This window comes from Ceratotherium simum, chromosome 17 (assembly GCF_057802395.1).
Source record: "Ceratotherium simum simum isolate JZ-2026a chromosome 17, ASM5780239v1, whole genome shotgun sequence".
Lineage (NCBI taxonomy): Eukaryota > Metazoa > Chordata > Mammalia > Perissodactyla > Rhinocerotidae > Ceratotherium > Ceratotherium simum.
The window spans coordinates 7710815-7737779 of NC_141916.1; the positions used below are offsets into that span (position 1 = coordinate 7710815).

The 26965-nt window shown below is 38.8% G+C and overlaps 1 long non-coding RNA gene across 1 annotated transcript; it reads right to left on the reverse strand.

Moving 5' to 3' along the window:
- Nucleotides 1-4588: 4588 nt before the first annotated feature.
- Nucleotides 4589-11341, reverse strand: LOC147914682 (uncharacterized). The gene is made up of 3 exons (XR_015554874.1): nt 11150-11341; nt 9532-9584; nt 4589-6454 (listed from the first exon to the last, which is right to left on the reverse strand). It is a non-coding gene; the product is annotated as an uncharacterized LOC147914682 (long non-coding RNA).
- Nucleotides 11342-26965: the final 15624 nt, after the last annotated feature.

The following is a 26965-nucleotide window of genomic DNA, read 5'->3' on the forward strand; positions in this document are numbered from 1 at the left end:
CTGCCGCCATTTTTCCACTCTCTTGTGACAATTACATCATCGCCTGCTGCCTATTCCTGAGGCCAATGCCACATATTTTAGGTTTTTGTTATGGCAGCACTCTACTTTAAATACCAAATTCTGTATCAGTCAAATTTTTCTGCCTTTCAGAACACCCCAAATCCTAGTGGCATACAATAATATACATATATTTCTTTACTCATGCATCTAAGGGTTGGCTGGAGTTTGGCTGATCTTTGCAGGACTCAGCTGGTCTCCAAGCTGCAGGTTGGGTCCAAGTCTGCCTCACCTACATCTCATCCTCCTCAAGGCAGAAGCCAGTGGAGTCATATTCTCCTGCAAAACTCAGAAGATCAAGAGACAAGCCCAACAATGTTGAGCCCAAAATCAGTAGCAGAGAAATATATTCCTCCTGTGAGGAGAGGGGAAGGGAGTGATCATTTGCTGAAAGATCTTCTAATCTCCTATATTACCAGAACACAGAATAAAGACATAAAGTATTGAAAATTGCCATTGTTAGTGCCTTGCAGTTGATTCTGACTCCGAGTGACCCTGTACAGCAGAGTGGGACCCTGCCCGGTCTTTTTGTGCCATCCTCTCACCTTCTGGTGCTGTACCAGACAATGCTCCACTGATAGTCATGGGGTTTTCATGGCCTATTTTTTCAGAAGTGGGTGGCCAGGTCCTTCTTCTTAGTCTGTCTTAGTCTGTCTTATTCTGGAAGCTCTGCTAAAACCTGTCCACTGTGGGGGACCCTGCAGGTATTTGAAATCCTGGTGGCATAGCTTTCAGCATCACAGCAACATACAGCCACCACAGTGACTGACAACCAACAGACAGGTGGTGTGGTTTCCTGACCAGGACACGAACCCGGGCTGCAGGGGTAAGAGTGTGGAATCTTAAGCACTAAAACACCAGGGATGGCTATGGAAAATGTGAAAGAACAATTATGACACATGGAGAATGGACAAAACCCAACATATGTTTAAAAGGAATTCCATAATGAAAAATAAGCAATATTCAAAGAGGGAGTGCCTAAGAATTTTTTTGGAATAAAAAAAAGTCTTCAGATTTAGAAATTAAGACTAATTTGATGAGAACAAAACAAAACAAAAACAACTCTCTCTCTCTATATATATACACACACACACATACCTATATGTACAGAAATTACAGGTTTTGTAAGAACAATAAAAATAAAAACAAATCCACACATATACATGCATACCTATAAATACCTAGACCTATTTTCAAGATGATAAAAATACGAATCTCAGAGAAAATATTAAATACAAAGAGAAATGTTCCATTAAAGAAATGCCATTTAGATAGAAAACTCCTCATTGGTTACAGTATATGCAAGAAGACTTTGGAATAATGTCTTTAAAGTGCTGAGGGGAAAATTACTGTCAACTTAAAATTCTGTACTCAGTTAAATTATTCAAGATGAAGGGGAATAAAGAGATATTTAGGAAAAAAATGAGTTTACAACACACTGATCTTCTGACAGGTTCTCACACAATGTCCTTCAGGAAGATAAAACTGAACTTAGAGGTGAGTGGAATGCAAGAAGCAATTGTGAGCACGGAAATAAATACACATAACCATTGATTAGACTGATCTTGAGAGAGTGGTGTTTTAAAAAGAAGTTGTATGAATGAACCTTGAGCACGTTACGCTAAGTGAAATAGCCAGTGACAAAAAGATGAATACTATAGGATTCCACTTACACAAGGTACCTGGAGTAGTCAAATTACACAAGGTACCTGGAGTAGTCAAATTCATAGAGACAGAAAATGCAACCGTGTTTGCAAAGGGCAGGGGAAAGGAGGGGGTGGGAAGCTGTTTAATGGGTATAGAGTTTCAGTTTTGCAAGATGAAAAGAGTTCTGAAGATCGGGTGCACAACAATATGAATGGACTTAATACTACTGAACTGTACATTAAAATTAGTTAAGGTGGTAAATTTTGTTTTGTATAGTTTTCCATAGTTAAAAATTAAAAAACAGAAGTTGAAAGGAAATAATTTTAACGAGTACAATAAATGGTGGAAGTGTAGAAGTATCAATCAACTTTAGACCGTCTTAAGACAAGTATGTTAAAAATTTATGGGTAATTTTTTAAAAAAAAAAAGAAAAAGAACAACTCCCAAAAGAATAGAAAGGAGAAAATTAATATAGTAAATTAAGCCAATCCAATAGAAGGCAGACAAGGAGAACGACAATGACAATAAGAGCAATGGCAAATGGTGACAAGAAAAGGAGCAATGGAAAGCGTTGCATATAGAGAGCATAACATACCTACGATGGTAGGAATAAGGCCAAACATAATAACAATAAATGTGAGTAGACTAAACTCACTTGTTAAAAACCAGAGGTTTTTATACTTAATTAAAAAAAAAAACAGGCTTAAGCTACTTACAAGAGGTACCTTAAACAGAAAGACAAGGAAATGTTGAACATAAAAAGATGGGAAATTGGGGCTGGCTCGGTGGTGTAGCAGTTAAGTGTGCACGCTCCGTCTTGGTGGCCCAGGGTTCGCAGCTTCGGATCCCGGGCACACACCAACGCACTGCTTATCAAGCCATGCTGTGGCGGCATCCCATATAGAGTAGAGGAAGACGGGCGCGGATGTTAGCCCAGGGCCAATCTTCCTCAGAAAAAAAGAGGAGGATTGGCATCGGATGTTAGCTCAGGGCTAATCTTCCTCACCAAAAAAAAAAAAAAAAAAAAAATAAGAATAAAAAATAAAAAATAAAAAATAAAAAGATGGAAAATAATGTGCCAGGAAAATGCCAAAGAAAGCTGGTTTTGCTGGTATATCAAAATCTATTTTGAGTCGTCTCACCGTCTATTATCAATCAAATATCAAGCAATATAGACTTTGAGGCAAAAAAAAGAAAAAACCTTGTTAGAAAGAGTCACTATTTAATGATAAAGAGAATAGTTTATAAGGAAAATGTAACATCTTGAGTCTTTTTGTATCTAAATGCATGACCTCAAAATATAGAAAGCAGAAAGACTAAAGAATTATAAGTAGAAATTGAGAAACTCTTTTAAAAGCTGAGAGATCAAGCACAAATCAGTAAAGATATAGAAGATGAGGACAGTATAAACAACAAGCTTGATCTAATGATTATATACAGACTCGACTGCCCAACAGAGAGTACAGATTATTTCAAACAAGGATAAAACATTTACAAAAATTGAACAGTACAAAACCATAAAGAAAATTTCAAAAAATGTTGAACAATCCATATCATAAAGATCTCCTATTCTAGACAAAATTAGAAATCTATAAGAAAAAGACGGCCCCAAACTACTAGTGTTTGAAAACTAAACTAAATAGTTCATGGCTAAAATAAATCATAATTTGAAATTATTTAATTCTTATAAACGAATAACAATGAAAATAGTTTGGTGCTAAAACAGAACCAAGAGTGACATGTAAGGTCTGAGCTAAAACTTCATGTTAAGATGTTGAAAAAAGTACAACAGAATAAGCCACAGAAATTAATAAAATAGAAAACAGAAATAAAAAGAAGGATTAAAAAAAGCCAAAATCTGGTCCTTTGAAAAGGCAGGGATATTTTATAAAATGAATAGAATGCTGTCAATGTGCAATGAATGTTAAATAATAATTGTAACTATTAAGAGAAGCTTGCTACTGAGCCGTCATTTCAGTTTTCTGGGTTTACACAGTGTAGTTAGATTTTACTGGTGCAAGTCTCTGGCATTTAAGCACACAATAAAGCAGAAAATCAGTCCATAAATGGTAGCCTTTACAAATAATCATGAGTATATATTGTTGCTTGGTTTAATCAACTGCATAATGTTTTTTAAAAATTACTTCATTTACTTGATAAACTGAAATGGCTATAAGACTTCATTCCAGGCTAAAGGTACATGATATGCATTTATAAATATGTAATTTGGCAGTTCTTAAAGCCAAATATGTTAGTGCTACAGTGCAGGTCCAGCATCGTAAGTCCTAAAGCATTTTCCAGTCATGCTTCCTCTCTCAGGGATATTGCTAAGAGGAGCAGCTTGACATTCAAATGTGGTCTCTATATGAAAATACACCATGGAAAACTGATATCCTGATAGTCTTTCTTGTTATGTAAATATTTCATTACTAAAGTGTTTTCATTTTCTTAATATCTTACTACTTAAAAATCTTAATAACTTAGCTTAAAATTTTAATAATTTGGCCTATAGTTTCTAACACAATTTTATGTAAGACACATATTTGTTGTCTAATTTTCAGGTCAGTGACTCGTTTCAAACGACTTTTAAATGAATCTGGCTTTTGGGAAAAAAGGTGCTTATTTTTAAACAGAAAATTTTTACAAGTTGGTTCATTCTTATAGGTCATGTTTATATAGGGTATGTAAATTTCAACCTATATGAACTTTACTCCAATCAAATTACTATATTTTCTCAGGCGAAGAAGACTTTGCTTTGCAGATGCAGTCACAGACTAGGTGTGCGTGAAATTAAATTTTAAAATTTGTGCAATTAAATTTTAAATTTTAAAATATTTTAAAAATATAGAAGATTACACAAAGTAATAAAACATACACCTGTGAAACGACCACAAAGAATCCTCAATAGGTAATATTTTGTCATATTTGCTTTATCTTTTTATAACGCAATGACTAAAACATTAAGGGTAAGTTGGAGTCTTTGTCCCCCAATCCATTCCCATTTCCTTCTTTTCCCTTAAGTTTACTGTGTCCTTACATTCAAATATTATGCTTTTGCACACATAAAAATATATTCAGAGAAAATATATAGTATTGGTTTATGTTTTAAACTTCGCTTAAATAAATTCATCCTCCATAAGTCATTCTGCGGCTGCTTTTTTCCCACCAGCCTTGTTTTTGTGATATATCCATGTATATGTGTATATATAAGTACATATTTATAGTTAGTAGGTTGCTTTTACATCCTATATGATATTCTGTCATTTAAACATAGCACAGTTTATTTATTTATTCTCTGTCTCATGTACAATTCAGTTTTGGCCAATATTTTGCTTTTACAAACAATACTGAAATCAACATGCTTACACATATCCCCTTGTAAACATGTGAGAGAGTTTCTCTAGATATGTCTCCAGAAGTAGAAGTGTTGAGTCACACACGATGGTCATGTTAACCCCCGTGTCCTTTATTTACTTTTTGCCAAAGTATTATAACCAAATAGGTAACAATTCAATGGGCGCTATAAAGAGTATATCATAAAAATTGTAGTCTTTTTTTCTACCTTCTTTCACACGTCTCCCTGGGAGCCCCCACTTCCAACTGTTGTAAAAGTTTATTCTGATATTTACCTCCATTAAATATAATATGCACACACTGCCATCACTTGATTATTAATTGTAGACATCTGTTGTCTTCCTGTTTTGGGACATAAGGACTTCAGCCCATTTATAGCTTCTCATTTCTTCCTTCTTCTCTCCCATGCAATTTTGTATTTCAATTTTTGACTATTAAATCTCTATCTTGTGTCTGCATCTTTTGACTACATACATATGGAACCCTGCTGAGCCAAGTGTTAACTGTGCTTTTATTTCCTATCTTGATCTTTTTTTTCTTTTTCTGAAGTTGATAATTGCTTGATTTTTCATCTTTATTCATAATTTTTCTTTGAAAATTTGGCTAAAGTTTTTCCCATAGTTCCAAAACCCCCATAAAATATATCTCAATATAATTTTCATCAGGCCTAAACTTTAAGACAACTCACCTGTTCCATTTCTCCCTTTGGAGACGTCCACACTGGGCACATCTGACGCTCTGCCAATCTGAATCAGTTGCCTTCTCTGCTTTGATGTTTGCTGTTGTCTTGGAACGTCCCTGTCACCATTTTTGGAATTCCCTTTGCCTTCCTTCTATCTTCTTTCTGGAACTGGACAGAGGAAAGCAGAGGAGAAGGGTCCCAATGCTCAGTATGAACTCTTTTCACCACCTTCACCTCTGCCTGGTAACCTTCAAACTGTACCTCTCTGTATTCCAGAGAACAAGCACTTGTTTCCCTGCAGAGATGGGGTAGGGCAGTTGCCCGGCTTCTTTGAGGATGAGGACTTGGGGCTCTGATTACAAGCTGTACAGTCTTACAAACAATCCCTGTGTTTTGGGCCCCTTCTCTGTATCACTGCCTCCACTTCCGGAGCCATTCTAGGGTTCCTGAGGGCTAAGGCAGTTTCCTTCTCTTTGCTTCTCCCGGTATAGGCAAAGATGTACTTTGTGTTTCTGTTTGTGTTCTGGTTACTTGGGGTGATTTTCAAACTGAAGAAGCAGTCAGAAACATCTTCCCTTCCTTCTGCCATGATACATTACTTCTTCAGAGAACCCAGAAGTTAGACTTCCACATTCCCAATAACTATTGTGGCAGCAGTTGCTGGAACCAAATTATGAACTCGACTGAGACGCCATTAAATTGGACTGAAATTACCTGAAAAAAAAGAAAACTAGATAAAGACTTTAGTTGGAAAATTAAATTGAGTGTAAAAAATAAAGTAACTTTGCCAGATGGCAGTTATTTCTGAGTCCTCCTTTTGAAAATTACCTCAAAACAATAAAAAGAAGAAAAAAATGAAACCCAAACTTTATCTTTGATGAAACCAGGAGACACTTGTTTCTCTGAACCACAGTAATTGAAGACGGAAAGGAAGTCGGTCAGATCCAAGTGCTTCTGTTGGAAGTGCCCAGGTGAGGCAAGTTTGCAGCACGATATGTCCCCAATCTAACGTTACAAGATCATCTCGCTTCACTTTCCTACGTGTACCTCGTCTTTAAACCAAAGCGGACCTTTCAGTTTCCCAGAATATATCTATATTTCATATCTTCTTGCTATGGAAAACACATGCTATTCTCTCCGTATAGAATAATCGTTCTCAACCTTGGCTTGTGTGTGTCAGGTGGGGGTGTTGAGAATTAATTCTCCTAGTGATCTAGTGTGCACTCATCTGGAATGTTCTCACCACCCCCTTTCTCTCCTGCCTTTAGGCTTCTCTGTGGCAAAATTCTACTCCTTGTTCCTGGTGATCTCAGGGACAACCTCAAACTCTTCCTGCCCCTTCTCATGCTCCATTGCCCTGTCCAGATATTATCTCTGCCTCCACTGATCCTCCGTAGCTCTTTATTTGTACACTTCTTATGGCACATGTTATATTCTTCCACATGGAGGAGTTATACTTATTATTTGTTCTGTCCTCCCTAGACATAAATCTCTGCAAGGATTGAGCCTCTATTTATTCATGTTTACATCTCTCAGAGCATGTAGTACAGGCACTTGCATAGAAGTGTGTCTTCAAACATTTGTTACATTGAATAATTCAAAACCCTTTGATGAGGTGCTTGTTTTTAACTGAGAAAACTGAAATTAGAAGTCTATGGGATGTGGTAATAAGGGCATGTTCAGTGGCAGGTCAGGATGAATGATTTTTTCTTCCATGTTTAGCTTAAAATATTGAAAGTCTGGCTAGCTATAATGTTTCTGACACAAAGATAAGGAATATACAAATCTTCAAGTGTTTACCCAAGTCTACATTTTCTAATTTCCTGTGTTAGAAGCAACTCTGAAATGAAAGGCACCTTTAATTATTATAGGTCTCCATGCCCCATAATTAGAGAGCCAATTAAGTAGCATTTACTGACTAAAAAATCACACAACATAGGAAACAGGAAATTATACTGCAATATATCAAAGCAACAGTACTTATAAATTCAGGTTGCTGGAATCAGTTAGCCTTTGCTTGGTGAGTCCACTCAGGTTGAGGGCAAGCTAAAAACTTTCTGAATCTGAGAATTTGGCCTCCACAGTGGAAATGCTTGGCTGCTATAATGGTCATGCTTCTCTTCCATCAGCAGTCAGGAAAAATCAGTTTTATGGCATCCAAAGAAAAATAGGGACAGTTACAGTTCAAATAACGATGACCAGTATTCTCTATCTTTACTGCTTCTCTAACTTCCTTTGGTTCAGAGCCCTTAGGTCCCCATCATCATCGTGCTACAGAGGGAGTACCTGAGCCCAGGGATGAATCAGTTCCACTTTACTGTTTGTTGCTGATGGAGAACAAAACTGAAATCAGACATACTTCCCACAGGAGTTTAGATAACGTGTGGCATGTAAAGATAGAATAAATCTTTATAGGACACATTCTGTTATGGATGCTTCTTCTCTGGTCCGCCCACTCCAGATGCCAAAATTTGAGTAAAATGGTCAAACAGGATCTATCCAATTCACTTATCTATTTATCACCATTCCTAAGGTCTTTACAATATCTCAAGACTTAAGGATAATAATAATAAAAATACTACTATTGCTGCTAATATGTTGTAATAATTTGAAAGCTCTTGTGAGCATTACCATTCTAAACTATGGAATAAACTACATGAAGTTTACTACACAGTAAACTTATATATACATGCCTGGAAACTTTTTTTATAATCCCTCTCTGGCTTATACACAAAGTAGACCTTTAGTCTTGTTGGGACAAGCATTTGATAACTGTTTCAGTTATCTTTCCCTGCATGATAAATCACCCCAAATTTAGTGGCTTAAAACACAACAAACATTTACTTTACCCACAGATCTGCAATTAGGGCAGGGCACAGTGGGGACAGCTCATATCTGCTTCATGCAGTATCACCTGGGGTGGCTTGGGTAACTCAGTGGCAGGGGACTGGAATCACCTGAAGAGGCACTCACTCACATATGTGACAGCTGATACTGGCTGTCATCTGGGACCTCAGTTGGGGCTGATGGCCAGGTGGATCATTTATACTTGGCTTCTCGGTGTAGCTGCCTGGCTTCTTCACTGCATGGTGGCTGGGTTCAAAGAGCATTCCAAGAGGGCAAAGTGGGAGTGCATATTGGAAGTCACATAGCATCACTCCCTCCGTACTCCGTTGATTGAAGTAGTCACAATTGCCCACTCAGATTCAAGAGAAGGGCTAATACTTGCCCTGGAGTGTCACTGTCATTCCATAATAAGATTTTTATTATAACGGTTTGTCTAAAAGTATGAAGAGGAGGGTCAGTGCTGGAGATCTGGGGGCCACTAGCATACTGATGATAGTTAAGGCCCAGAGAGTAGACGGGATTGCTTGAGAGGAGTATATCAAGAAAAAGATGTGGACCAAGACTGGAACCCTAAAACACAACAGTATTTAAGGCGTGGGCTTGTGGGATGGGATATATTGTGGCTATCTTTGGAAAATACTGTCTGCCACAGTGAGGACAGAAGTTGAAGACGCTGAAGGGGCTAAATTGCTCTTCATTGAAGATTTGATAGTGAGGGAGAAGACTCTGGAGGGAGACATGGCTGAAATTGGCATAAAGGGAGAAAAAGGAAAGACAGGTCAGCTGCTGTCGAAAGAGAAACTCTAAGAAAATTTCTGAGGTTTTCACAGGGAATTTGAAGGAAGTTTTCTTTTCCATTTCATAAAATTCTACTTATTTACCAATGCCCCTGGAATTGTACTTTTGTTTTTTGGGAAAGCAAAGTTATATTCTAGTGGGCTTACATGAAGCTGCAGGAACAGGGCAAGAGTGCTCCAAGGTTATATGTCAATTTTATCTGGAAAAAAAAAAAAAAAAAGAGCGGTCTAAGGATACTCAGTCATATTCAGGATATGCAGAAATATACCAAAAATATATCTACATATACAAATACTATGTACCATAATTCTCTCAGTAACTTCCAAATGCAACTCATCATAGATTAGATTTAGTTCAAAAAACATTTAACAGGTGCTTACAATGTTCAGACAATGCTAGTGGTAAGGGCTATAAAGGTGAATAAAACGTAATTCCTGCTCTAAATCTAGTGGGATGGCCACATTTATAAATTGGAAGTTTCAATTAAAATCCATGGGTATTAAGAGTTTAATTGGATTCTACAGTCAAGTGCCTAACTCTGGGTAAGTTACTTATCTCTCTAAGCCTCAGATTCATCGTCTATAAAATGGGAAAGCGATAGTTCCTACCTCAGAGAGCTGTTGGGAGGATTAGATGAGATATTGCATGTGAAATGCTTAGCACAGTGCCCAGCACATGGAAAGTGCTCACAAAAATGAGTGATTATTATATAATACAGTAAAAACGATAGGCGTTAAGATGTGCACAAGTTTCCATGAGGACACAGAGGATGAGCTTGCCCATAACCACCTAAAGAGCTGAGCTCGTCCGTAAGCAGGACCAATTCATAATGAAAATGTGGGGCCCTGTTAAAAAGTTATTATTAGAATTAGAGAAGGTAACATCAGAACATTAAACCAAGCATGGGACCCTTCTAAGCCTGGGGCCTTGCATGACTACATAGGCCATGTGCCCTCGAAGCTGGGTCTGCCCCTGTTGATGTCTCTGTGGAAATTTGAAAAAGGCACCCCTCTGCCAGGTAGTTGTCTGCCCCAACTTGTCCCCTCAGCTGGGTACTTTAGTGCAGCGCATAAACTGCACAACTGTACACAGTAGGACTGGACCGACCCTCATCCCAACCAGAGATTTCAGAACCGGCTTCTTGGAAGATACGATGAACGGCTCTTGTCTTAAAAGATGAACAAGGCTTAGCCAAAAAGCATAAAAGTGAGGATGATAAGCAGAGAGGTTAGAGTTAAGAAATAGTGTGATATGGAGAAAAGTCAAGATGGCGGCGTAGGCAGACTCTGAACTCACCTCCTCCCGCAGACACAGCCAATTTACAACTCCTCGTGGAAAAATTACCCCTGAGACAGAACTGAAAACTGGATAAGAGGAACTTCTGCAACAAGGGACAATCCTAACTGGGGTAGAAGAGGCAGAGACTCCCTTCTGGAGAGGAAAAACGCCGCCTTCACAAGCCGCAGCGCCTCATGGCCACCAGGAGCAGCCCACAGGTCTGCAGCCTCCCTGGAGGCGCGGGGCCCTGAGCCGGGGAGCGCCCCCGCTGTGGACATTTTGTGGACCCAGCACAATCGAGACAAGTGGCAGAATATCTGACTTTGCCTGCTACTAAAACATTGGGGAGTACCCCTAGAAAACCCAGTTCACAAAGAAACTAAAACCGGCTCTTAAAGAGCCCACGTGCAAACTCACCCGTTTCAGAAAGCAACCGAAAATCACCAGAAAGAAAGGTGCACAGTGCTTTGGTGAAAAGAGACTCACCTGATAGGCCCTGAGTGCATCACGGTGAGGGGTGAGACCTCTCCAGGGACTGGGACATTGGCGGCGGCCATTGTTGTGGCCTGGTGTGGGCGTGCTGACACAGACGCCATTGGAGTTCTCCCTGGGGCCTGCTAGCCCAGGTCTGCCCCACCCGCTAGAGCACCGATTTAATCCAGCTCAGCCAGGGCAGGCAGCCCACCCTAGAGACTGGCCCCACCCAACAACAAGCCCTCAGGCAACTTGTGGGCCTGCATAGATTGGTGACTGGATTCTCTGCAGCCTGGCAACTGAGCCCACTTCAGTGGGGCAGGGCGTGCACAAGGAGTGGGTGGAGTGTGGGGCCGTGGTGGAGTGTGTAGGGCTCCCACCGTGGAGAGACTGGGTCTGCTTCAGGAGGTCCAGGTGCGCACTCGGGCAGGACTGTGTTGACTGTGTGTGTGGACCTGTGGGCGGCAGGGCTTGTCAGCTGCAGAAGACTTGTGCTTCTCAAAGACCCACTTGGGGGTTTGCCCCACCTTCCAAAGCCTGAAACAATTGGGTGCTCCTGTGCCTGACACCAGCCACACCCAGCTGCAATCCTCAGAGAGCTGACAAGAGACTGGAGGCTTATAGCAATTGCTAAAGGCTGGAGGCTTATAGCAATTGTAAGGCCCTGAGCCTAACACCTGCCACACTAGGGGCCTACTCACTTAAAAGAAATACTGCAACACAAATGTGGTATTAGAACTTGCAGCCAACTGTGCTGGGGCTCCCCACACCTGATAAAGAGACTGAAGGGCCCACAACAACTACAAGCAGCTGAGCATTACAACAGCTGGCCAGGAGCATAACTTGGCCTCCGTGGGCGCCTACAGGGAGAGCAAACAGGCTGCAACAGGACACACATAGCCAACATAGGGGTCACCCCTGGAACATTGAGAACCGAGCGAAGCACACGGCAGGCCTCCTAAGCCATCACTTACATAAGGTCACCTATCCAAGAGCAGGAGACATAGCTGACCTACCTAATACGTAGTCACAAGCACAGGGAAAGAGGCAAAATGAGGAGGAAAGGAATACATTCCAAGTAAGGGAACAGGACAAAACCCCAGAAAAGGAACTAAGTGAAACAGAAATGAGCAACCTACCCGACAGAGAGTTCAAACTAAGAGTGTTAAGGATGCTCACTGATGTGGGGAGAAGAATAGATGAACGGAGTGAGAATGTCAACAAAGAAATGAAAGATATAAAAAAGAACCAATCAGAAATGAAGAATACAATACTGGAAATGAAAAATTCACTAGAGGGACTCAAAAGCAGAGTAGAGGATACAGAAGAACGGATCTGTGAGCTGGACGAAAGACTAGAGGAAATTACCCAAGCTGAACAGGTAAAAGAGAAAAGAATTAAAAAGAGTGAGGACAGTCTAAGGGACCTCTGGGACAACATCAAGCACACTAACATCCGTGTTATAGGTGTCCCAGAAGGAGAAGAGCGAGACAAAGGGGCAGAGAATCTATTTCAAGAAATAATAGATGAAAACTTCCTTACCTAAGGAAGGAAACAGACATCCAGGTACAGGAAGCACAGAGAGCCCCAAACAAGATAAACCCAAAGAGGCCCACACCAAGACACATCATAATCAAAATGTCCAGAATTAAAGATAAAGAGAGAATCCTAAAAGCCGCAAGAGAAAGTCAAATTACGTACAAAGGAAACCCCATAAGGCTATCAGCTGACTTCTCAGCAGAAACCTTACAGGCTAGAAGAGAATGGCATGATATATTTAAAGTGCTAAAAGGAAAAAACTTACAGCCAAGAATACTCTACCCAGCAAGGTTATCATTCAAAATGGAAGGAGAGATCAAAAATTTCCCAGACAAGCAAAAATTAAAGGAGTTTGTCACCAAAAAACCAGGGCTACAAGAAATGTTAAAGGGACTGATTTAAGGGGAAAAGAGAAGACCACAAATAGGAAAAATTATCTATTTCCATGATAAGAGGGTAATGGAGGTTACCAAAAAGAGGTTAAATATGATATCAAAAACATAAAATGAGGGAGGAGGGGAGTTAAAGAGTAGAACTTTCAGACAGAGTTCAAACTAAAGAGACCATCAATTCTGTATAGAAGAAGGAAGGAACTGAGAAGGACTACAAAAACACTGAGAAAAAAAAGTTAAAAAATGGCAGTAAGTACATACTTATCAATAGCTACTTTAAATGTCAATGGACTAAATGCTCCAAGTAAAAGGCATAGGGTGGCTGATTGGATAAAAAAACAAGACCCATATATATGCTGCATACAAGAGACACACTTCCAACCTAAAGACACTCACAAACTGAAAGTGAAGGGATGGAAAAAGATACTCCATGCAAATGGCAATGGAAAGAAAGCTGGGGTAGCAGTACTCATATCAGACAAAATAGACTTTAAAACAAAAACTGTAAAAAGAGACAAAGAAGGTCATTACATAATGATCAAGGGAACAATCCAACAAGAGGATATAACACTTGTAAATATCTATGCACCCAATGTAGGTGCACCTAAATATATAAAGCAATTATCAACAGACATAAAAACAGAAATAGACAGTAATGCAATAATTGTAGGGGACTTTAACACTCCCCTTACACCAACGGGTAGATCATCCAAACAGAAGATCAATAAGGAAACATTGGCCTTAAATGATACACTGGAACAGATGGACCTAGTAGATATATACAGAGCATTCCATCCAAAAACCGAAGAATACACGTTCTTTTCAAATGCACATGGAACATTCTCCAGGATTGATCACAAACTGGCCACAAAACAAGTCTCCATAAATTTAAGAAGATTGAAATAATACCAAGCATCTTTTCTGACCACAACGGTATGAAACTAGAAATCAACTATAGGAAGAATATCAGAAAAGCCACAAATACGTGGAGATTAAACAAAATGCTACTGAACAACGACTGGGTCAACGAAGAAATCAAAGAAGAAATCAAAAAATACCTGGAGACAAGTGAAAATGAAAATACGACATGCCAGAATTTATGGGATACAGCAAAAGCAGTTCCAAGATGGAAGTTTATAGCAATACAGGCCTATCTCAACAAATAAGAAAAATCTCAAATAAACAATCTAACAATGCACCTAAAGGAACTGGAAAAAGAAGAACAAACAAAGCCCAAAATCAGTAGAAGAAGGGAAATCATAAAAATCAGAGCAGAAATAAATGAAATAGAGACCAAAAAAACAATAGAAAAAACTAATAAAACCAAGAGCTGGTTCTTTGAAAAGATCAACAAAATTGACAAACCTTTAGCTAGACTCACCAAGAAAAAAAGAGAGAAGGCACAAATAAGTAAAATCAGAAATGAAAGAGGAGAGGTTACAAGAGACACCTCAGAAATACAAAAGATTATAAGAGAATACTATGAAAAGCTATATGCCAACCAATTCGACAATCTGGAAGAAATGGATAAATTCTTAGAATCATACAACCTTCCAAAACTGGATCAAGAAGAAGTAGAGAATTTGAATAGACCAATCACCAGTAAGGCGATTGATACAGTAATCAAAAACCTTCCCCAAAATAAAAGTTCAGGACCAGACGGCTTCTCTGGTGAATTCTACCAAACATTCAAAGAAGACTTAATACCTATCCTTCTCAAACTCTTCCAAAAAATTGAGGAGAGGGGGAAGCTCCCTAACTCATTCTGTGAAGCCGACATTACCCTGTTACCAAAACCAGATAAGGACAACAGAAAAAAAGAAAACTACAGGCCAATGTCACTGATGAACATGGATGCAAAAATCCTCAACAAAATACTAGCAAATCGCATACAACAATACGTTAAAAAGATTATACACCACGATCAAGTGGGATTTATTCCACGTATGCAGGGATGGTTTAACATTCGCAAATCAATCAATGTGATACATCACATTAATAAAATGAAGAATAAAAATCACATCATCATCTCAATAGATGCAGAGAAAGCATTTGACAAGATACAGCATCCATTTATGATAAAAACTCTGAATAAAATGGGTATAGAAGGGAAGTACCTCAACATAATAAAGACCATATATGAGAAACGCACAGCTAATATCATCCTCAATGGTGAAAAACTGAAAGCTATCCCTCTAAGAACAGGAACCAGACAAGGATGCCCACTGTCACCACTCCTATTTAACATAGTACTGGAAGTCCTAGCCAGAGCAATCAGGCAAGAGAAAGAAATAAAAGGGATCCAAATTGGAAAGGAAGAAGTGAAACTGTCACTATTTGCAGATGACATGATTTTATATATAGAAAACCTTAAAGAATCCACCAGAAAACTTTTAGAAGTAATAAACGAATATGGTAACGTTGCAGGATACAAAATCAACATACAAAAATCAGTTGCCTTTCTATACATTAACAACGAAGTAGCAGAAAGAGAAATTAAGAATACCATCCCATTTACAATTGCAACAAAAAGAATAAAATACCTAGGAATAAACTTAACCAAAGAGGTGAAAGAGCTGTACACGGAAAACTATAAAACATTTCTGAAAGAAATTGAAGAAGACACAAAGAAATGGAAAGATATTCCGTGCTCTTGGATTGGAAGAATTAACATAGTTAAGATGTCCATACTTCCTAAAGCCATCTATAGATTCAATGCAATCCCTATCAAAGTTCCAACAACATTTTTCACAGAAATAGAACAAAGAGTCCTAAAATTCATATGGAACAACAAAAGACCCCGAATAGCTAAAGGAATCCTGAGAAAAAAGAACAAAGCTGGAGGTATCACACTCCCTGATTTCAAAATATACTACAAAGCTATAGTAACCAAAACAGCATGGTACTGGCACAAAAACAGACACACAGATCAATGGAATAGAATCAAAAGCCCAGAAATAAACCCACACATCTATGGACAGCTAATCTTTGACAAAGGAGCCAAGAACATACAATGGAGAAAACAAAGTCTCTTCAACAAATGGTGTTGGGAAAACTGGACAGCCGCATGCAAAAAAATGAAAGTAGACCCTTACCTTACACCATACACAAAAATTAACTCAAAATGGATTAAAGACTTGAATGTAAGACCTGAAACTATGAAACTTCTAGAAGAAAACAGGCAGTACACTCTTCGACATCGGTCTTAGCAACATATTTTCAAGCACCATCTCTGACCAGGCAAGAGAAACAACAGAAAAAATAAACAAATGAGACTACATCAAACTAAAAAGCTTCTGCACAGCAAAGGAAACCATCAACAAAACGAAAAGACAACCTAACAATTGGGAGAAGATATTTGCAAACCATACTTCTGATAAGGGCTTAATCTCCAAAATATACAGAGAACTGATGCATCTCAACAACAAAAAAACTACCAACCCAATTAAAAAATGGGCAAAAGACCTGAACAGACATTTCTCCAAAGAAGATATACAGATGGCCAACAGGCACATGAAAAGATGTTCAAAATCATCAACAGTCAGGGAAATGCAAATCAAAACTACAATGAGATATCACCTCACGCCCGTCAGAATGGCTACAATTAACAAGACAGGAAACAACATGTGTTGGAGAGGATGTGGACAGAAGGGAACTCTCATACACTGCTGGTGGGAGTGCAAACTGGTGCAGCCACTATGGAAAACAGTATGGAGATTCCTCAAAAAATCAAGGATAGAACTACCATATGATCCAGCTATTCCACTGCTGGGTATTTATCCAAAGAACTTGAAAACACCAATGCATAAAGATATGTGCACCCCTGTGTTCATGGCAGCGTTATTCACAATAGCCAAGACTTAGAAGCAACCTAAGTGCCCACCAAGGGACGAATGGATAAAGCAGATGTGGCATATATACACAATGGAATACTACTCAGCCATAAGAAACGATGAAATCCAGCCATTTGTGACAACATGGATGGACATTGAGGGTATTATGCAAAGCGAAATAAGTCAGAGGGAGAAGGTCAAGTACCGTATGATGTCCTTCATTAAATTGTAGATAACAACAACAATAAACAAACACATAGAGATTGGATTTGTGGTTACCAGAGGGGAAGGGGGGAGGGAGGAGGGCGAAAGGGAGAATTCGGCACATGTGTGTGGTGATGGGTTGTAATTAGTATTTGGGTGGTGAACATGATGTAATCTATGCAGAAATAGAAGTATAGTGATGTACACCTGAAATTTATACAATGTTATAAACCAATGTTACTGCAATAAACAAAAAATTAAAAAGAAAAAAAGAAATAGTGTGATGTGAGGGGGAAACTACCAGAAGTTCTGCACTACTGAAACACAAATTGCAAGGTATAGAATGATGAAAAGTAAGGTGAGGGAATGGATTATGAAAGCCTTTGTGTCATGCCAACTAGTCTTGGCTTTCACCTGAAGGCAGTGGGGATCCATTGGTAGATTTTAAGCAGGGAGTTGACATATTCAGATCTGCACTTTAGATAGACCACAAAGGCTTTGACGATCTCAATGGGGCAAGGCTGGACACAGGAGGAGAAGTTACTTAGCTGGTGCAACATTCCAGGCCAAAAAAAGATGAGGTCCTGAGCTAAAGCAGCCGTAGCAAGGATGCAGGGGAAGAGTCAGATTTGGGATATGTTTAGGGGGTAAAACTGGTACCACTTGAAGATTGATTGTGACTAAAAAGTGAAGAAGAGGGAATTACTGAAGATGATTCCTGTATTTTTTGCCTTGGGTAGCTTGGTGAATAGTGGAGTCACTAATTGATTTTGGAAATTCGAGAGGAAGAATGTGTTTGGGGGTGGAGAGTAGGATAAACTTTGTCCTAGATGTCCGTTGTTCGAAGGGCTTGGGTAACACACAGGTGAATTGATGTGAAAGTCTGAAGATGGGGGTCGATGTTAAAGATTTGGGGATTTATTAACATATTATTATATATAATATTATTGATATATTATTATTATATATTGTGTGTTCCCTTCATCTGTTGATGGACACTTGAATTGCTTTTACCTTTTGGCTATTGTGAATAATGCTGCTGTGAACATAGGTGTGCAAATATCTTTGAGTCCCTGCTGTCATCTCTTTTGGATGTACACCCAGGAGTGCACTTGCTGGATCATATGGTAACTATGTTTCATTTTTTGAGGAACCATCATACTGTTTTCCACAGTGGCTGCATCATTTTATATTTCCTTTTCGCTCTCTTGATAGTGTCCTTTGATGCACAAACTTTTAATTTTGATGAACTCCAACTTATCTGTTTTTTTCTTTTGTGTCTGTGCTTTTGGTGTCATAGGCAAGAAATTATTGCCAAATCCAATGTCATGAAGCTTGTCCCCTACGTTTTCTGCCCATTCATCACTCCCCCCTCAACTTCTGGCAACCACTGGTCTTCTTACTGTCTCCATAATTTTGCCTTTTCTGGAATGTCATATAGTTGGAATCATACAGTATTTGGCCTTTTCAGATTGGCTTCTTTCACTTAGCGTATGCATTTAAGTTTCCTCCATGCCTTTTAATTGCTTGGTAAGTCATTTCTTTTTAGCACTGAATAATATTCCATTATCTGGATGTACTACAGTTTATTTATCCATTCACCTACTGAAGGACATCTTGGTTGCTTTCAAGTTTTGGCAATTATGAATAAAGGTGCTATAAACATCTGTGTGCAGGTTTTTGTGTGGACATAAGTTTTTGACTCATTTAGGTATATATACCAAAAAGCATGATGGCTAGATTGTATGTTAAAAGTATATTTATGGGACCAGCCCCGTGGCATAGAGGCTAGGTTCTCGCGCTCTGCTTCAGCAGCCCAGGATTCGTGGGTGCGGATCCCAGGCGCAGACCTGCACACTGCTTATCAAGCCATGCTGTGGCAGGCGTCCCACATATAAAGTAGAGGAAGATGCGCGTGGATGTTAGCCCAGGGCCAATCTTCCTCAGCAAAAAAAAAAGAGGAGGATTGGCAACAGATGTTAGCTCAGGGCTAATCTTCCTCACACACACAAAAAAGTCTATTTAGTTTTGTAAGGAACCACCAAACTGTCTTCGGAAGTGGCTGTACCATATTACATTCCCACCAGCAATGAATGAGAGTTCCTGTTGCTTCACATCCTCATGAGCATCTGGTGGTGTCAGTATTCTGGATTGGCCATTCTAATAGGTGTATAGTGGTATCTCATTGTGGTTTTAATCTGATATTTTTCAAAAATCTTTTCTCTTGGTTCTTATATTTCATTTCTCACTTTGTTAATTTGTATTTTCTTCCTTTTCACTAAGTGGGCTTAATTTTGTAACTTCTTTTCAAAATAATAGTCAGCGTTTTTTTTTTATTGTATTTATGTTTCCTCCTAGTTTATTTCTACTTCTTACTTTCATACAACTTATACTTTGTTGCAGTCCTAACTTCTGTTTTTTTCTTTTTGGCAGTTTGTTTCTGCCTCTCGTTGGGTTTTGCCTCTAGTAAAGGCATTTTGCACAGTTTTCTTTTTAGCGACATTTGAATAATTTAGTTGTTTAAAAATACTCCATAATTTTGTTCTAGATTTTTTCCACTTTCTAAAACTTAACAAGTATTTTTAGTTTTAATCTCACATTCTCTCTGATCACTAGGTTAAAAAAATTCCAACTCTGTAGGTTAGCTTGTTGAGTAATTCCTGTGAAAGAATGAGATTTTGTGTTGTGTTTTAAAGTTAATGTTAGAATCATTTGTTTATTTTAATAACTTATTCAACGAGGAAGACTCGAAGATATAGTTCTAATTTAATGGAAGGAGGCACAGTTTTATGTACCAGGTGGGTCATTTATAATAAGAGCAGAGAGGTTATAATTAGTGATTTAATTATCCTAAGTTCAGTGAGCAATTCAACCCTTTATGACAAATATAAATATAAAATTTTTGTTAGCAAATAAGTGTCTCTTATGAAAAACACATAATCTCAAAGTTTCAAGTCAAAAGTCCTTGGAATTTTGCTATTAGAATTAACTTCTGAACATTTTAGAACAACTATTTGTCCTTGGTATACAGAAATTCAGGTTTATATTGGTTTAGACCAGGTTAATTTATTTTGTGGTTATTGTTTGTAAATATTCTCTGACTTTCTCTTGTATATTCCAATGCTTTGCATTCCCCAAAGCACTTGTGTTAGCAACTTCTTCAAGTTTTTTAATTAAATACAAATAAAATTGTGACCTATGGTTTCACTTATAACTTTAACTAAAGCTAATTTTTCATTTTCACACTGCAAATAACCAAATTAATTTCTTTTAGTTCTATATTTTGAATTCTTATAAATGAATCTAGGTTTTTATTTTCAGAGCTAGACCATATTTTTATTCATCAATTTATGGAGATATACTATTAATAAGAGGAACTTTAAAATTGTGTTTTTAAAAAAAAATTTTTCCATTAAACTTTTTTCCTTTTGCTATACTCACCTTGACATATTCATTGTCACTAATTAAATGTTATTTTGTCCTCATCTTTCCTATTTAGTCCACATCACAGTTTCCATATACTGCCATTTTAATCTCATTATCTCAAATCCAAAATGCCAAAATGTCTAGCTACTTTGCAAGTATGATATTATCGAATGTCCTATGTAAATGTGTAACTGCCTGAAAAAATGTCCTTCAGAATATCTTTGGTAAATAGAAAACGATTCCAATTTAAATGTCCTTTTCATATCTGCTCTGATTATCATTGCTTTATTGACTTTGTGACTTGCAATGAGGAATCAACAATATGTAAAAGAGAAGGAAAATAAGTGGCTAGGAATAACATTATAGCCAAGAATATTTGAAACTTCTATTTGACTCATAGATTTGAGTGTTCATAAAAATAATAGTAGTATATTATAGAATATAGAGCAGTTCTTGACATATTATAGTGCTAGATAAATATTTATTAAGTGAATGAATGAATTAAGAATTTTCACAGGACGTAAAAACAAGCGTAGTCTGGGTTAAAATGTTTAGCTTCTTTGTTGAGTAGCAAATGGTAGTATTTCTCTGGGTTAATGTTGTCTTCCCCTTTAGTGACTTGGGAAATGAAAGGCTACGTAACTGATTACATAGCATTCAAGTGATGGGGGAGCTGTGTTAATCAAGCATGGGGAGGGAGTCTCTTTTACCTTTCCTGTACTTCCCCGTCTTCTACTCTTTTTCTTTATAAATTAGAAATCAGTGCAATTAAGATTCATTATAAAAATCCAGAAGTAAAGCGTCTCCCCCCCATCCTCACTTTCGCCTAACTCAATGGAATTTTGGTATGCATCTCTTAGGTAGGTTGGCTTGAGAAAAAGATTCTCAGATGCAGGTTTGTTTGCAAGAAGTTTACTGAAGAATGTCCTTAGGATCAATATCCATGGAGGAGTGACGGAAGTAAGAATGGCAACAGGGAGGAGCTGAACTGTGATGCAGTTGTGACCGTGGCCTCAGCCATTTCAAGGGGAGCTCTGGAACTGGTGTGGCGCTTCAGAGCTGTTCCACTTTGAAGGAAGTTCTGTGCCTTTATACCCTTGCACCTGGATTAGACACTGGAGGTGGGCCGTCTCCAGGAGAGAGGCTTGATCTTGGCCAGATGGCTCTCTTGAACAGACTTAGGGGAGGTCTGGCAGAACCCATCCCACAATGATGGGTTCTGGCCCACTGGTCACTTGATAGTCCATTGTCAGGCTGTCTGTCTCTACCAAGGTCCAATAGCAGTCCAGAGAGCTTTTATTCCCCCCTAAATGGTGTATAACTCCTGCTACAGATAGCATAGTTTGATCCAGAACCCTAGGGATCTACATTGTGATTTTGCTTTGGGAGCTTGCCATAAACTCCACATGGCATCTTTTCCTATCACTGATACCTAGAAAACTGAAGGATCTGCCAGATCATATGGTCCAAGCACTGCAACCTGGACCTGCTACAAGCCTCTTTCCTGCTTTGAGTCCCACTCAAAGTTTCATGCCACCTGGTAAGTGGGTCAGAGCAGTATTTGCTAGTGTGTAATATATTACTTCCAGAACCAAAAGAGGAATACAAGGCATTGTGCTTCCTTCTTTGTGCAGGGAGGTGCAAGATGCAATAATTTGTTCTTTAGTTTAGAAAGCATGTCATGGCTTGTCCCAGATCACTGAACTCCTACATATTACTTATATGACATTTCCCCGAATCTTTACATGGTTTAACTCCCCCTCTCTAGAATGCATGTGTTAAACCAAGGCCTATTACATATGTGCTGCTTCTTGCTCATCCAGTCCAATTAGCTTGGTACCATCGATAAAGTGCACCAACACGATGTTTTGCCAAATGATCATCTCAGGTCTCTTTGGCCTATATTACGTCAGAGGGCAAAAGAATTAACCTAGCTCTGACTAAGAGTGTACATATATACATATATCTTCTTCAAGTGAGTTCAAACACTTTCTGATCTTTCCAATAGGGATGCAAAATGACACGTTCATCAGATCAATGATGATATACCATGCACCCAAGGCCATGATAATCTGATTTAGCAAAGAGGCCACATCTGCCACAATGGCTGCAATTAAGATTACTTTCTAATTGAGGTTGCCTTACTCTACTGTCATTCTCCAGGATACACCTATTTTTCACAGGGCCCAGGCTGGTTAATTAAATAGGGATATGATGAGAACCAGCAACCATGCATCCTTAAATTCTTTAAAGGCGGTGCTAATCTCTGCCACTCCCCTTATCCTCTATCTAGGGATGAAAGACTTTTTAAAAAATATATAATCTTGGGGGAGGGGAAGTTTCAAAGGCTTTTAATTGGCTTTCTCTACTCCCTAAGTCTTATTCCACAGTCCAAGGAACCAATACGGGGGTTCTGCTAATTACCAAGTATGTCCACTATCATTATGCATTTAAGGACAGGAGAGGTAAGTGCTGGATGGCTCTGTGGACCCACTGTTTGCAGGAACTTGGCCAGGACTCTCTTTATTACTTCACCTTCATCTGCTGATACTCTAACAGGGGGAACATGATGATCCTCTTCAGTGTCAATTCAAACACTGTGTCCAAAAGCCCTTGAAATGTTTGGGTATTTTCTTAGCTGAGTAAGTGGCCTTTGGTCAGGTGCCTCTGGGAAAGGATGGAGGAAATTGTTAACATTCACTTACCATGGTGATACAAGGCCTTGGACTCCCTCTTTCCTGAGAATGGGTAAAACTCACCAGGCTTTACAAAGAACAGTTCTTATGTCATTTTATGTAATGCTCACCACAATCCTTGTAATTAGAATAGCTGTTAGTGTATAAGTGCCCTCTCTCTACAGATAAGAAACCAAGGTGAGGGAGTTTAGGTCACACAAATAGTAAGTTGCAAAACCTATATTTGTACCCATATCTTTTTTGTTTGAGAAACAATGTTCTTTCTCTTAAGCCAAATACTAACCTGGAAAGGCTGTGGCTGTGGTAAATTTGCCCTGAGTAAGATTGTGTTCAGATAATTCTTTGTGTCTGAAATGCAAAACTGAAAGGCAAAAGAACAGGTGAAAATGTCAGTGCTTCCCTAGGCAATGGGATGTGCTGGAAAATTTGTTATTCGTATACCCTATGGCCTTTTTCCATTTCAGGTCTTCCCACTGTGAGGGCAACTATTGAGAAGGGAACCTCGAATAATCGAGGTACAGACACAAGAGGATTCTTTTGGTGACTGCACAGCTGCTTGCAACTAATAAATACTTTATGAAAACCTGACTTATCAATAACCCAAAATGTGAACATGTGGAAACTGCCTTTTGTTCTCCATTTCAGAAACCCCAGGGTGTGAATGTTTTGGAAAGTTTCCATCTCCTATGTATCCACAAAGAAATCTTATGCAAAAATAATGATTTAGCTTCACAGTAATCTCTCTTAGGTGAGAGTTCCATGATTTCCTTCCCTTTCTAGATAAGCCCCTTTTTTGCTTTAAATCAGGAGAGGGGGTCTCAGTGCTGGAGAAGGGGTGTGAGTGGGCATTCTTGTCTTGTTTCTGATCTTAGAGTAAAGGCTTTTAACTTTTCACTGTTGAGTATAATGTTAGCTGTTGGCTTGTCATATATGGCCTTTGTTACATTGAGGTACACTCCTATATCTGCTTTGTTGACAGTTTTTATCATAAAGGGTGTTGAATTTTGTCAGATACTTTTCTACTTCTATTGAGATGATCATATAATTTTTACCCTCCATTCTGTTGTGGCGGTGTATCACATTTATAAATATGCTTATGTTGTTCTATCCTTGCATCCCAGGGATAAATCCATCTTGATTACAGTGTATGATCCTTTTAAAGTGCTGTTGAATTTAGTTTGCTTGTATTTGTTGAGGACTTTTGCATCTCTGTTCATCAGGGAATTTGGCATGTGCTTTTCTTTTCTTGTAGTGTCCTTGTTTGGCTTTGGCATCAAGGTAATGCTGGCCTCATAAAATGAGTTTGAAGTGTTCCTCTTCTTCAATTTTTTGGAAGAGTTTGGGAAGGATTGGTATCAATTCTTCTTCAATGTTTGGTAGAATTCACTAGTGAAGCATCTTTTCTTTGATTTTAGCTGCCCCCAGGCATTTAACCATGCTGGTTGCCTCAGCACTCTGGGTGAGCTGAGACAGAAGTAGGTCTCTTGGGCAGCACCCTGAAAGGCTGGGGATACCAGATGCACACTTCACTCATTCTTTCCCCTGTGGGGGAAATTGCAGGCTGAGTGGATCTCTCTCAGCCCTGAGCTAGGTGGCTTGAGGGAAGGGCTGATGCGCATAAAGTGAAACTGTCCTCTTATTCATTTCAAAGGGGATTTTCTGGGTTTTGTGCTCCTCTGGGGTGTTGCAAATTCTTAACTGGATTCTGGAGGTCTCATGAAGGTATTTTGGCATGAGTATTATTGTTTTATCAGTGTCTCTGTGGGGGGGACAGGAACTGGCACCTCCTATTCCACCATGTGGCTAATGTCACTCAAATGTCTAAACCAGCCCTTCTTCACCTGGGATGCCTGGATGGTTCCGGGGATCTCTGGGCTCCTTGAAGCACTTTATGAAATTTTAGAAGTATGTGCTTCTTCAGGTTCTCAATGGTTCCCCCAAAGGCTGGGAGTCCAAATAGTGTTTACTTATTGCTAGTGGTGTTAACTGGGAACTTGAGTCAGCATCTCTGTGTTTAATAGTTTTTCCTAAATTTTTTAGTTTGGTACATGGGTCTGGGAACCTAATCTCCATTTTAATCATTGTTTCTTTGGGATGGGGACATTCTGAGTTCCAAATAACATATAAAATCTTGAAAGACAGCCCATTTGTAAGTTGAAGCTACCTACAGTTGGGATAAAGAATAATTGAGTTTCAGGGCTGGCCTGGTGGCAGAAGCGGGTAAGTGCGCGTGCTCCACTGTGGTGGCCCAGAGTTCGCCGGTTCGGATCCCGGGGGCGCACAGCCGCACTGCTTGTCAAGCCATGCTGTGGTGGCATCCCATATAAAGTAGAGGAAGATGGGCATGGATTTTAACCCACGGCCAGTCTTCCTCAGCAAAAAAAGAGGAGGATTGGCAGATGTTAGCTCAGGGCTGATCTTCCTCACACACACAAAAAAAGAATAATTGAGTTTAAAGGACTTCAGTGGCTGATAAACATTTTTATTCTTTAGCTTGGATTATAAACTCTAAATGTCCAGACTATGTATATTTACAAAGCACAGTACCACACACAGGAGGACCTAATAGCAACTTGTACTTTTAATAATTATTAAACAAATTGACCTTATGTAAATTGTTCAAGTAATCATCCTGAAAACTAGACTGATTGTCCATAAACAGAGTATGACCAGGGATTTCTCGTCTGAATTTTAAAGCGTGGCTTTAGAACTGTTCTATTCCTCCACCCTACCATTTCTCTGACTGTGCCCCTTACCCAAGCGAGGAGGGATTGAAGGATGTGTGGTGTACCAGCAGCTGCCTGGTGTAAATTCAGAGAAGACAGATATTTATAGTGGCTCCTGGATATGAATCGATTCAGAGACGGGCCAAATATTGTGGCCTCAAAACTTCCTGGATTGCTGATATAAGTTCTACTAATGTGGTTATTTCACAACCTTTCATATACTTATTTCCACCAAAGAGAACAAAATACATTATTCGTGGCCCCTGTTTTACATAATTTCATAGTTGCATTTTTTTTAGGACTAGAATATGGGGCAAAGACTTTTAGCAGTAATCACTTGCTTGGGCTTATTTTCAGGCTCTTTAATATTAAGAGTTTTAATCTTCTGTAAATAATTTTTTCCTTGGAATTTACTTCTCTTGGGCTCAAGTGGTCAGGTGTATCTTTTATTCTCCTTAAAATAATGCAATAGTTAAGAAACCTATTGCATCAGCACAGTTGCAATTTATTATATTCTCTCCAGAGTTGAATTACATCTTTGATAGTTTAGAATGCCAAATGAATAAAAAAGAAAGTGTTTGCAAATATTTTATTTTTATTAGTACTATTTTTGAGGGTAGAGCATATTACAATCTCAACCATCCTAACAGGCTTTTAAGGGAAAGCAATTCTATCTGCCAAGGAAAGAAGAACTGATGTTCAGAGGATGGTTATGAAGCAGAGAGGAGTAGGGTGGCTTATCCTCCACGAATGTCAGACGACTTTGGTAGGCTCAGCTGTAATACTTCATTGACTTAGAAAGCATCTCATGGTGGCAGAGAGGAGTTTTCCTAAAGAACATCCTTGGAGAATATGAAACCTGATCACAAAGAGATGGAGACGATCTTATTCAAAACCCACAAAAGAGAAAACTGGAAACAGGCTCGTTGTGAAATAGAGTGCTCAATGAAGCACCTCCCTACACGTGGCTTCTTGGAGAGGTGGTTGAATTTCCCTCACTGAATATTATTCA